A 14,868-nucleotide genomic window follows, 5' to 3' on the forward strand; every position below is an offset into this window, starting at 1 on the left:
TAAAAATTAGAGTACTAGGTTAAGACAACTAAGATGATGTAAAACATCTTAGTCTGGTTGGTTATGGTTTGTTACATAATTTAAATTGCTAGTAAAGACAAGCATTTTCTCCATGTTGGAAATGAGATTATAGTTTGTCACAAGCATTCCTATATTTGTGTTTACTGTGTGAAAATATCATTCAACATAAACGGAAGGAGAAAATTACAAGATGCTCCTAGAAAGGGTAAGAATCAGCATACAAGATCTGCGCATCATTTTTCAATATTCCTATATCTGGAAGCACATTTTATGCCATTCAGAAAATTTACATTTTAATGCAGCAGGATAAGAACAGCGATTTAGTTGAAGGTATTATATGCCTGCTTTTAAAATATGAAATATATTAGTGAAAAGCCATTTAGCCACAAGTGCCAAGATTTTCCAGTTTTTGAAGATTTGCTACTCCACAGCTATGCTGAAGATTATTCTTGGTGCAGTTTGATATACGAATTATTAGTCAAAGCAAAATTTCACTGAAATGTTTAGGAGACTTCCCAATTATTTTCACAAGGCTTTGATTCATCCTCTTCTATCTAGTACATCAGGCCTATCAGTTAAAAAGTTAAGAGCACATGCTCTAGGAAGCAGTTTTCAACGAACTGCCTCATCTCAATGTTACCACTAAAGGGTTTATAGGACAACATTAAACTGAAACCAGTTTTCTTGCTGTGTTCTGAAATTCTTTTGGAAAAAGTTGTTGGAGAGTAATGACTACCTAAGCCACCCTTCCCCCCATCTATTTTTCTATTTGCGTTTACACTAAATTCATTGCTGCCAAAGAAAGTGGGCAATGAAACACTCAGATCTCTGAATCTCAGCAGCTCAGATATTGATCAAATCACCTGATAGATAAATGAAACAGCTTGCATGCATACAGACGTATGTTTGTAGCAAACTCCAGAAGTTTTCAGATTGTTTTAAGGAATTATTTAAGTTAAAGACTTTTGTGATACTGTTTCCAAAGACATTTTTGGTGGCGGCAGCAGCTTAAAGTAACTCATCAACAGTATGAGTATGTAAAAACTATCCAGCCTTCTGTTTTCTCTGAAGACTTCAGATTTGTTCTACAGGAAACAATCATCATTTCTCCAACAGTGGCATGTTTGAGTTCAGACATTTCTTCCATGTCATCCAGAGGGACCTTGACAGGCTAGTACAGCGGGTCCAGGTGAACATCATGAGGTTCAAAACATCCAAATGCAAATTTTCGCACCTGGGCCAGGGCAACTCCCACTACCAGAACAAACTTTGGGGGATGAATCTTGAGGTCCTTTGCAACTCAAGCTATTCTATGAGAAGATACCTCATCCCTGGAGACTTTCAGGACAAGGCTAGATAAAGCTCTTGGCAACCTGATCTAGCTGTGCATATCTCTGTTCATTCCAGGGGAGAGGTGGATTTCAACTATGATTCTAATTTAGAAAACCATATGCAAGTCTAATTCTTATAGTCCTGCCTTTTTAATCTATAAATTACCATTTGTCTTAATTTCATTGTCTTCTTCAATAACTGAACTTTAACAATGTTTTGCCTTTGAGATTTCATTCAAACTATTAAAGATTTACAAGTATACTTGGCAATGTTTGATAAGCACGTTAAATGTTACGTTAGCCAACAAAAATAACATGTTTTACCAGGTACACATCAATTGGAGGGTAAGGTTAGTAATTATGTTTTATACATCCAAGCTACAGACATCATTAACCCTTTCTTTCAAGGTAAACTGAAAGGGGATAGCAAGAAACTAATAAATGTTTTGCTGAGAAAGAAAATGCCCCTTGAAAATAACTTTCTGCTTCTTAAAAACATTTGTTGACAAGCATATTAGATAGTATAGCATATATTTTTATTATTATATTTTATATTTTAAAAGTTAATTTTGATGATCAGCAAATTATCAACAAACAGCTAGTTGTGTTCAAAAGTAGCCCTCTCAAAAATTATCCTAGCAAGTCATTTTCTTAACATAGTTATCACATCATTTCAGTCAAGAAACAAGGCCAGTGTATACTAACACGACCCCAATTTAATCACCTATACTAATCAGTTACCTTATGCCATCATAAATCATAACTAGATCACTCAAACTCTCATCTCTTCTATCTGAATTATTGCAAGCCTAAAAACAGCTTTATTTGGTCAAAATGTGTTTTTTCATTAGCACATTGGTTGTCTATATAACTCATTCCACTGATTTCAAAGCTATCCTTTTACATACACATGATAAAGATATATACAGTAACAGGTAGATATATATTAATATTTCTGCCTACATTGCTTACATATGTCAGCAGTTACCCTCGATTTTATAAAAATCTCTTTTCAGTTTAAGCTATTGTAATCTAATTTTGATTGTAGAGAAGAGTAAACATGATTATAAAAGGTTAAGTACAATCTTCCATTGGGTAGAAGTACTGACGTCACTTCATTTCTCTATGGAGGAAGAAAATGTAATTTTCAGACTGATTTTCAACTACCTATTAGCATAAACGTGATCTTGTTATAAATTTCATATATAAACAGGAAGAAATATCCATCAAAGCTCTTAAAATTTTATTCCACTGCAGTCATTTTATGTTTTTTCCAGCCTTAGGGAACCACATACTGCTACTAAAAGGCCAATGGAAGACAATCAGTGCTTCAGGACAGATTCCAACACAAGAGAAATTCAGAGACTTGACAAAAGGAGCAGCTGTGAACACAGTTAAACTTTCCATAGGGAAAACACACACCCTTGGATTCTGCTGACAATTAACATAATTTAGAGCTACCCTGACCTGTTCTACTGCTAAGACAAAATATTAAAAAAAAAAATACTACAGCTTCTTTTTCTCTTTTGTTTGAATGAATGGTGCCAGCTTTAATAGTGATGGTGATCACCCATATTGGAGGCACTCTGAAATGCATGAAATAACTGCCATCTTCTTATTTCTGCTCTCCCTGGAAGTCTTACATCCTACCAGGTAAACTATCAATTAAGTGATTAGAGGAACTCTATTCCTGTTACTCCTTCCTGTGAGTGTACCACTTCAGGTACAGAGATAATAACTGCTCAGAGTACCTCTGCTTGATGTCTTTTTTGTCCCTGTAGGATTGCAAGCAAACAGTAGAATGATTCAATTACTTAAGTTTAAAAACCACTGTATAGTTTGAGCATAATTTGCTTGGATTTTTTATTTTTATTTTTTAAGATTACATATTTCAAAATTTAAATAATATTTGATTTTCAAATTATCAAAACAGACACACACTAACTCCCCTCTCCCATAGGGCTATGCGAAAATAGAAGATTGTGGATTAAAGATAGGTTCAGGTTGTTCTACACAAAAATAAGGCAAAAATAGGAACTCACTCATTACTTCCATTACTAGTCATATTTCCTGCCAGTTCCTGGAAAGAAGAATCGCAGCACTGGTGTGTGGGTGCCTAAGAAAATAGCCATAACCCTTTCAACCTTCTTTCTGAGAATTGCTGTTGCTGACTGCAACATCACATGGTATGGAATATCCATTTTATCAATATGGGTCAGCTGTCTCAGCTTGTTCTCTTGCAACTGCTCACTCAGCTTTAGCTTAGTTGGTTTGATTGAGTAGTATAGGGGAGGACTGGGAAGGAAAGAAAGCCTTGCAAGCACCATTCAGTGACAGCCAAAGTACTGGTACATTACCAACACAGTTTCAGTCACAAATACAAAACATAACGCGGTATGGACTGGTACCAAGAAAATTAAGCTCAGCCAAACTCAGTATATAACTTCCACAAAAGCCCTCATCACAGCACAAGATATGTTGTATCATTAGCTCCACAGTGTATTCTTCTACAAAAGCAATAACAGTCATGGCAACAATAGTCTTTGCATTACTATGGCAAAATTAAAACACTATGCTCACAATTTGATTGTATTACATGTTGACTGATTAAATTCTATCTTCAATATGTAACATGGAAAGAACAAACCTAGAGCAATAACCTCACTAATGTTATATTTTCACTTAATCATGTGACATTTTTGTCATTCTTTTTCTTGAAAATTGTAGGATCTGATGTACATGTAATCACATACATATGATAATCAAAAATCTTTAGTATAAAGTTTATATATTTCTGTATATATATATATATTACACATAATAACAAAAAAAATCTACTGAAGATATACTATTTGTCTTGTTTTTTGAAAATGAAACAAAAAAATCACGTAGTGCTAAAACTTGAGGCACTTGAAAATTAAACAGAAATACACCTGCAAAACTTAGGAAATAATTACCATTGAGAAACACATGAAAAGAATGACAGATATTCAATAAGCTAGTATTATTAAAAATAGTTTTTACTTGCTAAAGATAATAGTCTGGGATAGAATGATAAGTATATAAAACTTCTTAGAAGTTAAAAACAAAACTGCAATATTGCTAGAACACTGGCCACACACCCAACTGTAGTTAACTCTTAGTGAAATTCCCCTAACAAAAAACCTCACGAGTTGCTACAAACTTGGGTTTTGGAAACCCTTTCAGAAATCCGGACACTAAATTATATTTAACCAAATGCCCTTAAACTGGTCATGTATCCTGAGGCTTCCACCTGTTTGCAAAAATGTGAATGTTATCCTAATTTGCTTAAAATTCAAATTCATCACTGTCTAGCAAAGTGGGCTACAGAATAAACTCCATATGAGCACAATTTCTGAAAACATGAAACATTAACTATACCTAAATTAGTCTAGATTTGAATTATGTAGCAATTACATGGTTATTGCAGACACCTAGCAGCTTTACTGATTTTCTTCTTTCAGAAAGCAACCAAGTTCAACAAACAAACCATAGGTAACCATACCTAAACCACAGGAAACATAGCTGTCCCCCTCTACCCCAAGGAGCTTAGAAAAACAGGATTCAGAGAAATCATTTCTCGCTGTCTTTAATAGTTATTTCTAACAACATAAGCATTAATAAAAGACAATTTTTGACTGCATCCAAAACAACACACAGAAATTGTTGGGGGGAAAAACTTGCAATATACTGTGATTAACCTTAATATCCATGCAGGAGGATCTATATCATATAATAGCATTGAAACGCTGTTAGCAACTCAGGCATTGCCAGAATAAATAATTTCACATCTTAGTCACAGGTGACAATTTGTGAATAAAAGCAATTTAATAAACTCCAATAAAGAAGAAAGGAAGGAATACTTTTCAGGGAATTTGAATAACTTGAACAATATTTTCAGAAAATCTTTACCTAATAACCAGATAGTGTTTGCTTTCAAGAGGATTCATTGCTTTGTCTTTTAAATAAATACAGTATATGAAAGTGTCCACACTTAGAAAATATAAAATTGAACTAGTGTTAATAAATACAAGTATTCCATGCACCACTGTTCATTCTATGTACAACTGAAAACAAGCAAAGAAACTCCCTGCATTTCTGACATATCTTGGACTTTTTTTTAATGTGAAATAGTTCAACTTTAGTCTCAGCACATTACGTTGTGTCTAAGGTCCACACTCTATTTGCTCCTTTATTGGGCAACTCTCTCCCCTATTTACTGCATTACTGCATCATAAACTATGTCATCAGCACAAGTTGCTGTTCACTTAGCCTGAGGTTGATCACTTTGACTTGCTTTGGACATAACATCAATTAGCAGTTGTCACTATTTTTGGCAGGCCGGTAAGAAACATAAAAAGAGGTCCTAGCATATACAAAAGTTAAAAGATGCTGGCAGTGAGCAAGATATTTCTTAGTACTCCAGTGGATAATAGAGTGGTATGACTACCTTAAACTGTTTATCTGTTTACTATTGTGATTTTACCAGTTCAAGGAAGCTTAGTTTTCCAATAAATTATTTCAAATTTCCAAAGATCATAAGCTACACAAGTGCTGACCTAAGCTGAATTCTGCAACAACTTCAAAAGTCTCTGTTAAAGTTTTAGTTAATTAAATAAAAAAAAATAAATAAAAATAAAAAATAAAAAAAAACCAACAGACAATAGGTAACCACATCTTAAATTAAGCTTCAGCCATTTTTATGACCTATCTATTTTAAGTTTCTACCTATCATATAGTTCTTTGACAGATCAGTTTTACATTTTTTTCCCCCAGAGGTTTGCAGTTTAATTGAGCTTTCTCTTCACTTGCTTTTATTATACTCAAGATGTAGTTTGACATTCCGTTAAGAAGTTTGCTCTTCCAACTTCCATTTCCATATATATTTGAAACTTCATTCAGTTTAGTCATATCCCTCCATAATCTACATCAGAATAATTTCAAAAAGTTGTTTTCTTTTTTAAGTCCTTAGTTCTCCAAATGCCCATAAGATCTCACTCAGCTCTTTGGTTCATAGTTACATTTAGCACCATAACAAAAAAACAAAACAAAAAACACTCCAAGAAAACTGTTTGCATTATTAATTGAACTGTTACATTTGTTAAATTATAAGGAAACTTTAACACTAGTGTTTTTTGTGAACAAAATAAGAAGTGGTATTTAGTTTTGTTGTAAATGCACTCATTTCATTTTTAACAAATTATGTTTAATACGCAATATGTGATTTAAAATATCATTTAAATATTACTGCAAGTAGACTCTATGCATGTAACGAGATCTGCCTGTTTCTTCTCTTTGAGGAACATTTTTCTTCAGTATCCCATAACAGAAGAGAGTTTCAGTCACCCTGTTGTCAAACATACACTATGGCCTTTGTAACACGGTTACATGTTATCTACGGTTTTTCTTAGGATATTGTTCTAGAAAGGATTTAAACATCATTTACCCCTAAGATTATTAAACCTCTAAATGGTCAGAAATTCAAAAGAAAAGCAAAAGCCTGGTAATCCTACCTTTGGCACTCTGCAGCACTGGCTCCTATTCAGCCTATGCAGGCTTCCTAAATAAGACAGGAAAGTAATTTTAACATCATAAATGTAAGAAATCTTCTGAACAGCTTTAAAGTTCTCAGCTACTCCTTTTCATAATCCACTCTTCTGGCAGTTTGCAGATTTAAATGACTTTGTGTTATTGCTTTTATTCTCAGTAATAACTCTTTACATCCGCTTTAAGTATTATGGGAATTCTAGCACTTACTTGTGTATGATATCTCTTGCAAAAGAGAAGAAATATAAAATAAAGGAGAACACCTAGAAACTTATTACTTTGGAGTTCTTCCCCTGCTAACTGTAAGTATTACTTGCTATCTTGAAATATGACAAAGCCATCCACTATAAATTACAGTATCAGAAAAGAAAAATATTTTTGAAAATCCCTACCTTGTAGTTTTTTGGGTGGACTGACTAAATCCAGTCAGGCTAATTTATTCTACGTTTGTCTAAAGCTATATCACAAGCATCAGGACATGCTCTTCTACGTTCCTTAACATATTCACAAGAGCAAATAAATACGATGATATTTTATGAAAAAATGGCTACTCTGTTGATTATTAAGTTATTGCTTAAGCTATTATCAATAAAACATTCTGTAGTTAAAAATCATCATCAAGATACGGTAAACAAGGAAGAAAAATCAGTTAACAAACTTTCACTACTGTTGGAAAAGATACCTATTTGCTTCAATGCATTGGAATCATCACCAAGATATCACCAGAAGCAGAATGCTTCATAGATGCAACCATTCAGTTGCATCTTCAGTAAGACAACCTTGCCTCTACCACCAACACTTAAGTGAGGTTTACAAAGGGCAAGACCCTGGCTTCACCCCTTCTGGTCCATTATGTGTATTACATGCACCTGTACAAACCTGGGTTGGTCCTGCCTTCCCAACAGGTGCTCAATCACTGCTTCAAGCCTTGACTTGCGTTTCCACTATGGCACATTTTTCAAACATATGCAAATTCTTAAGCTAACATGTACAATCCATCAAAGAACAGGTAAGACATGATAGTTTTTTTATGACTGTATTGATTTGCCTGCACTACAAATGTCAAGCAAATCACTGATAAGATTTGTAAAATTAAAATACTAAATGCATTTTTTCCTTATTTTTGCATTTATAAAGTTCTCAGACAAAGACACAATATTATACTCCAGTGAATGGAGAAACAATTATTTTCAGTGAATGCACATAGCATGGAGAATGGACAGGTGCATACAGAATGCAGAAAGATGCTTAATTACTCTAAGCACGTTTTCCACCCCACCACAAGGTCTTGAAAGCAGAATAATATTCTTTTGAGTTCAAGGACAAGTACTAACAAATTATGTCAATCTAAATACTGATCTACTTCAGCCCCTTGGCATCTTCTGTTTTACTTTGGTTTCTAAATGAAGACACAAACACCTGTTCTTGCAGCAGGTGGTATTTGTTTATTATAGTTCCTCCTGCTGGGTTTTAATCAGCCTGCAGCTGCAGAATCCAAGAAAACTAACAGCTTATAGTACTAGATTTTCATATATCAGCAATATTGATTCAAGAAAAAATAAATAAATAAAATAGATACTTTATTTCCATCGTATGTCACCAATCATGTAATCTTTTTTTTTTTTTTTTTTTTTTTTTCCCTTATACTTCAAGTTGCTAATTAGAGAATTAATTCATTTATAATGCTAGTAAATGACATTTTGAACATTATGCCCTGAGGGTGGTATTTGATTATGTTCTCCTATTGCAAAGTCTAATTTTTGGAAGAAGATTCCCAAACCTCTGCCAATTTGTACTCCTTCCATTCTTTGCTTTGAGAAGTATTGTTCAGGGAGAACCAAAAGGCTTAAAAAAAATAATCAAGCAACAAATGAACAGTATGTAAATCCTTCCATTCAGATGCCACTGAAAAAAGAAAAAGGTACTCGAGAGACTCTAGCAGAAGTAGGGTAGAAACTTTCTGCACAGAACTATAAGGTAAGATTACTGAAGCAATTATATTGAGAAATCTGCCCATTAAAAATCATTCCTGTATATTTAGGTATCTTTAACAGTTTTCATCATTATCTGATTCAGTTCTTTCTGGAGTGCCATGTCTTGCTTTTTAAAGGCCCAGCACAGTGTTTTTGGTGGTGGCATGGGGTACAGGATATGTTTCCAGCCATCTGTTGGTTGTTTCCATACTGTAAACACATGATGTTTGCTGTGGGGTTTGTGTGACTGTAATAGATTTGGCTCACTTAGTCACAGCACATATTGTACATTGATGGATAACCCATGCAATAGCATCCATAGTCAAGTCTACCCCTCAATCCCAAGGCTGCATCACTTCCTTGATGATCTGAGGTGTCATGAGACCACAAATTTAGAAATAATTCACCCTCACATTGTCAGTCCAGATCTATCTCAGCCACTTCAGTCATAGCAGCCTGTTTCACCAGCTGATTGTTTTGATTACAGAATCACAGAACTGTAGGGGTTGGAAGGGATCATCTAGTACAACCCATCTGCTGAAACAATTTCCCTACAGTAGGTTGCACAGGAAAGCACCGAGATGAGGCTTGAATATTTTGATGTTCTTGAATGGCCAGACTCTTGGGAATGTCAACATCTACATGATGTACTTTTCCTGCCATATTCTCTACCTTACCAGCAATAGCTTTCCATAGTGCAGCAGCCTGGATGGGTTTGCCTCTGCACTGCCAGTTATTCTGTTCCTACCCACAGAGGGCGATTGCCAGTTGATTTAGAGGTGGAGCACTAGCCACTTCTCTCATTCAGCAATGTCTAAAGCCAGCTGGATATCCTTCATTCCGACAAATTGACTTGATTCATCTTCTCCTTCAGTAGCTTCTGTAACTTGTTGTGTCAGACTCCAGACAGTAGCCTTCCACCTCTTAAGTTTTCTCACAATAAGACAGGACCCATCAGTAAACAAGACATATTTCTTTTTACTCACTGGTAGTTTACAGGTCAGTGCAAGCTTTTTAGAACTCATCACTCCCTCCTCTGACATTATTTCAAAATCTTTGCCTTCAGGCCAGTCCATGATCACTTCCAAGATTTTGGGCAGCTGGGGTTTCCTATTCAAGCTCACTGTGTAATCCACAAGTGCAACCCACTTACTTCATGTAAGAATTGGTTGTATGATCTGTGAAAGAGATCCACCCTTTGAGCATCCAGGCCAGCACAGGCATTCACTGTGCCAAGTGAAGCTGTGCTTCAGTACCAACTGCTTCTGAAGCAGCTGGAATTCCTTCATATAGTGACATCATATCTTTTTTCAGTTAGAATGTAGTGGACTTTTAATCTGTTGTATTCCCAACTCCAAAACCCTATCACTGAGTCATCCCTGGTACTTTCTACCAGACGCTTCCAGTGGTATGCCACAACCAGTATTGCCAATGCATTTTCCTCAGTTCCTCTGGCAACAGAGTGCAGACCACAGGTTTTCACTTTGGAGGGGGGGGAAGGGGGGAGCATAGGAAGCTGTCTAGTAAACCTGGAACTGACTTTCCCAGACCTATAATTTGCCATAGGCTGATCCAGACTAGACTGAAACAGGGGAAAGCTCCTGGACACCTGCAATATATTTATGAAATCATTGCGTGGGGCAACACAGCAGACTTAAGTTGTAAAATATCTGCTCTACACTGCAGCTGGAGAGAATGGCTCCATGTTGTGTGCCAAAAGGACTATTATGGCTTAACCTAGCAGTCAACTGAACACCACACAGCCATTTGCTCAATCCCTACCCTAGATGGAGTGAGGGAAAGAACTGGAAAAAAAGTAGAATTTGTGGGTTGAGATAAAAATTATTTACACAGACAGAAAAGGAAAATGGGACAGCTCCTGCATTCTTCTCACCAAAACACACATGCAGACCCACTGCTTGTCTTGTCACATTAATCCAGTGCAAAGCATACAGTGATGAGTAGCAACGTTTGACCTGAAAAGACTGGAAAAAGCAGTGGAAGTGCTTGTTTATATTTTCTCTTAATGAAGCATCATGGGCATAGTACCAGTTTATCCAAATTCATTTAATTTGAAGTTCTACTATTCCTCTGTTTGCAGATATTTCCACTTATTTTTGTCACTGTTTCTCTGAAGGCAAGTGTTGATTTTTGTTTTTGTTGTTTTGTTGTTTGTGAGGTTTTTTTTTTATTTATTTAAAACTTAATTGTGTTTCTTTTTTCAGTATTTTTCTGAAATATGAAGAATTTGAATGTGCTGAACCCTAACCCTAAAACTATTGTAAATGGAAGTGAGTAAAGAATAGATTTGTGGCTCTTAATTAGACATCAAATTAGGAGAAGTGGTAGCAAGGACACAGTCATTTCAAGCATCTCTCGAGAGAAGTGCATCAATGATCAATACAGTTTTTCCTTTATGAAGGGAAGCAGTGGGGGTAAAAAATGACAGAACTGAAGTCTTTTTCTTTCTTTAAGCTGTTCTTTCATACTTTCTGGTGGGGAAAATAAAATAAAATAAAAGATTAAGAAAAAAGTTCATGTTTAAAGTATTAACAATAGATATTTTTAATTATTATTATTATTATTTTACTAATTATAATATGCTAACAGCCTTTCCTAAAATCATGCACTTAGGTCTTTATTTTTATAAAGAATAATATTCTCATCTGACCTATCACCTTGCTCAAACTGAGCTATCATTGCACTAAGAATACTCCATAGAGACACACAAAGCATTGCAAATGATTTCAGCACTATTTAACTTTTGCCTCTGCTTTTTATCATAGATGAAATAGACACAGTGAACGTTTTCATATGTTCTTTTTTTTTTTCCTTTAAGGCATAACAAGTACTTCACACAATAAAGGGTCATGTGAATGGGCTTGAATAGAAACAGTATTTGTCCTGGGAACATTTGCTTTCCTAAGCTGAAATGCATAGTTCATTTTGCTAATAATCTAATAATTATTAGCCTCGAGTATTAAATACCATGTAAGCCTCTCCAAAAGTTAACATTAGAGCTGTTCCAAAAGACCAATCAGGAACATATCAAGGAAAAACATCACTAAAGTTGTTCAATTACGATCTTTCCTATATATATGCTTCATACATTCTTAGAACTAGAAATCCAAATATGTAAATTCCAGTTTTCTTCCATAAAATTGCATCTCAGTATGGCTTGGTTTGGAAGGGACCTCAAAGATCATCTTGTTCCCACCTCACTACTGTAGACAGGGTTGCCAACCACTAAATCGGGTACTAGAACAGGTTCCCCAGGGACACACCCTGGCCTTTTAATTCCTCCAAGGATGGGCATCCATGGCTTCTCTGGGCATCCTGTACTACTGCCTCACCACTATAAAAGTGAAAAACTTCCCTGTGACATCTAATTTAATTCTCCCTCTTTTAATTTAAAATCACTTCTTTTTGTCCTATCTTTATCTACTTGTGTAAAAAGTTGGTCTCTCTCTTGTTTATAAGCTCTATTCCTGCACTGGAAGGCCACAGAGAGATCTCCCCAGACCCTTCTCTGCTCCAGGTTGAAGAAGCTCAGCTCTCTCAACCTTTTTCATAGGAGAGCTGCTCCAGCCCTTTGATCATCACTGTAGCATTTGTCTGGATCCACTCCAACAGCTCCATATCTTCTTGTGCTGGGGCTCCAGGCCTGGGCACAATATTCCAGGTGGGGCCCCACAAGGGCAGATCAAAGGGGACAATCCCCCTCCTCATCCTGAAGTCCTCCTCTCCTTTAATGCAGCCTGGGATACTGTTGGCCTTCTGGACTGCAACACTGCTGGCTCATGCTAACTTTTTGTTTTGGTTTGGTTTGGTTTGTTTTTTTGTTTATTTGTTTGTTTGTTTTGTTTTGTTTTGTTTTGTTTTGTTTTGGAGGTGTCTAATATTTAGTAAAATGTACAGGTATCTGCCTGCCTGTTAAACCCAGTAGCTGCAAATTGTGATAGAAGATTTGGCATTGTAGCCTTAAGAGCACTTGGAATAATTCAGTGTTTTTTAGGAAAATCTTGTATCAAGCTTCCCAGTCAACTGAGTTCTGGCAATTACAATGCAGCCCATGCACACAAAAAACAACTGTGGTACTGTGCAGCCACATCTATTAGATGTCTAACAGGAAGCAACAGTGCAGTGTACTTGCAGATGATTAGTATATTGCTCTGTGGAAAAGTATTGCATCAGAAGTATAATTAAAATGCAGTTTTGTGTGTTTATTTATAATATCCACACAAAGAGAAATAAATAGTACATATTTATAAAATACATACATATAACATGAAACACTATGAAGATATTCTTATTTCAGAAAATACTTCTCTTATACTTGTTTTCACCTTGACCAGGCTTCCAATAACTTTTAAGACAAAGACTTGTAGTCACTAGTGATATATTCTGCAGAGTGTGCATTATCACAGCATGTCCTCCCCAGCAACCCATTTCTTTTAATACACTGCTTACAAAGCCTGCAGACTTTAACCAAATTCAGGTCATAATATGTTGTCTTTGCTGTATTAATTAGCATCAGTTCAAAGTTCTTTGTTAACATGGGAAATGAGGATTCCCTTAAAGAATAATATCAAACATTAATGATTAAATAAATCCTCAAGAAGTTGAGATACTTTTCAAAGAGTTATAGACAGTCTGAGCCCTACTTGTGAAAAAAATAAAAAATAAAAAAAAAAATAAAAATAGCTGACTCTCAGTAAGTGATATGATCAAAATGGAATCTAAAGAATTCTTGCTGAAGTGATGCCCAATCACTAGGGTTTAGACCTGCATCAACTTGAAGCCCCTTGAGACATACTAATTTTCAAGTATGTTTGAGGAAACATGGATTTTAATAATCACATCAAAAAAATGCTCAGCTTGCTCTTCAGAAAACCATCTAATCTATGGGGGAGTATTTTCTTATTCTATATGGCATGGCAGATAGCCTTGAATATCAGACAAAGAACCAAATTTGAAATTTAGGAACAGTGAAGGATATCTGGAATTTTATATTAATCCAGTCTCTTCTCCTTAATAAGATAAACCACATAACTGCATCTTGAATTGCTTAATTAAGTCAGAATCTGCTTGAACGACAACCCTTCTTCCAGAAAGATGTGTTTGATTTTCTATTAAACTATCAAAGTGGCATGTAGTTAATACCTCTATGGCAACTATAAAAATAGTAACATATTCCAAATCATATTTCTCTCTCAAGAACAAACAGTTTTGAATCCTGGTCACTTTTAGTTTAAACTCAAAAGGGGTTATAAATCAGTCATTCAGAGCTGACATAATTCAGCTGTTCTATTACTATTCTCCTGAAAGACAGTAATGACTACAAATTGTATGGTTTCACATTTTGTTTGAAAGCCAAAGGGGACTGTTAAATATTTTATCCTCTTTTAAGCTTCCCTTTTCAGACTTTCACCTCTGCATCGAAAGTTCCCATTTCTATGTTCAAGGGAACCCACTAGATTTTCTATGCTCACCCTAAAACCTAGATTCATGACTGTCTTTTGCATATAGATAACAAATAACTTTATATTAAGCTGGTGAATGTATAGCAAAGAAAGCAATATTGTATAAAGCACTGTAAGTCTAAGAAAATAAGTATGTCATAGCTCATTTTCTTAATGAGAAAATGTGCTATAGCCCACTCACTCTTGACTTATACATCTATCTTAGTGTAAAATTTCTACTTTTTTTCCACACCACATACAGTTCAGATACTTCCAAAAAGAAGTTCACGACTTACCTATTTAACACCAACTAACAGAATTTCCTACAAAGTTAAGAAGAGATCTCTGGTGAGATGTGAATTGGCATAGAACAAGTGATCTTTTTGTGATGATTTAGACTTCTCTAAAGGATTACTTCAGTGCAAAATCTTTGGGAAGTCTCATGGCAGTTCTGAGAGTAACTTTTCCCTTGCATGCTTGAAAATGTGTCTATGTTCACTCAGCATAAATAAA

The 14,868-nt window shown here is 35.3% G+C and overlaps 1 long non-coding RNA gene across 1 annotated transcript; it reads right to left on the reverse strand.

Moving 5' to 3' along the window:
* Window positions 1-2,028: 2,028 nt before the first annotated feature.
* On the reverse strand, window positions 2,029-7,689 carry LOC140250884 (uncharacterized). The gene is made up of 3 exons (XR_011903318.1): window positions 7,603-7,689; window positions 6,887-6,933; window positions 2,029-2,475 (listed from the first exon to the last, which is right to left on the reverse strand). It is a non-coding gene; the product is annotated as an uncharacterized lncRNA (long non-coding RNA).
* Between the last annotated feature and the right edge of the window lie 7,179 nt (window positions 7,690-14,868).

Source organism: Excalfactoria chinensis, chromosome 4 (assembly GCF_039878825.1).
Source record: "Excalfactoria chinensis isolate bCotChi1 chromosome 4, bCotChi1.hap2, whole genome shotgun sequence".
NCBI classification, from domain to species: domain Eukaryota; kingdom Metazoa; phylum Chordata; class Aves; order Galliformes; family Phasianidae; genus Excalfactoria; species Excalfactoria chinensis.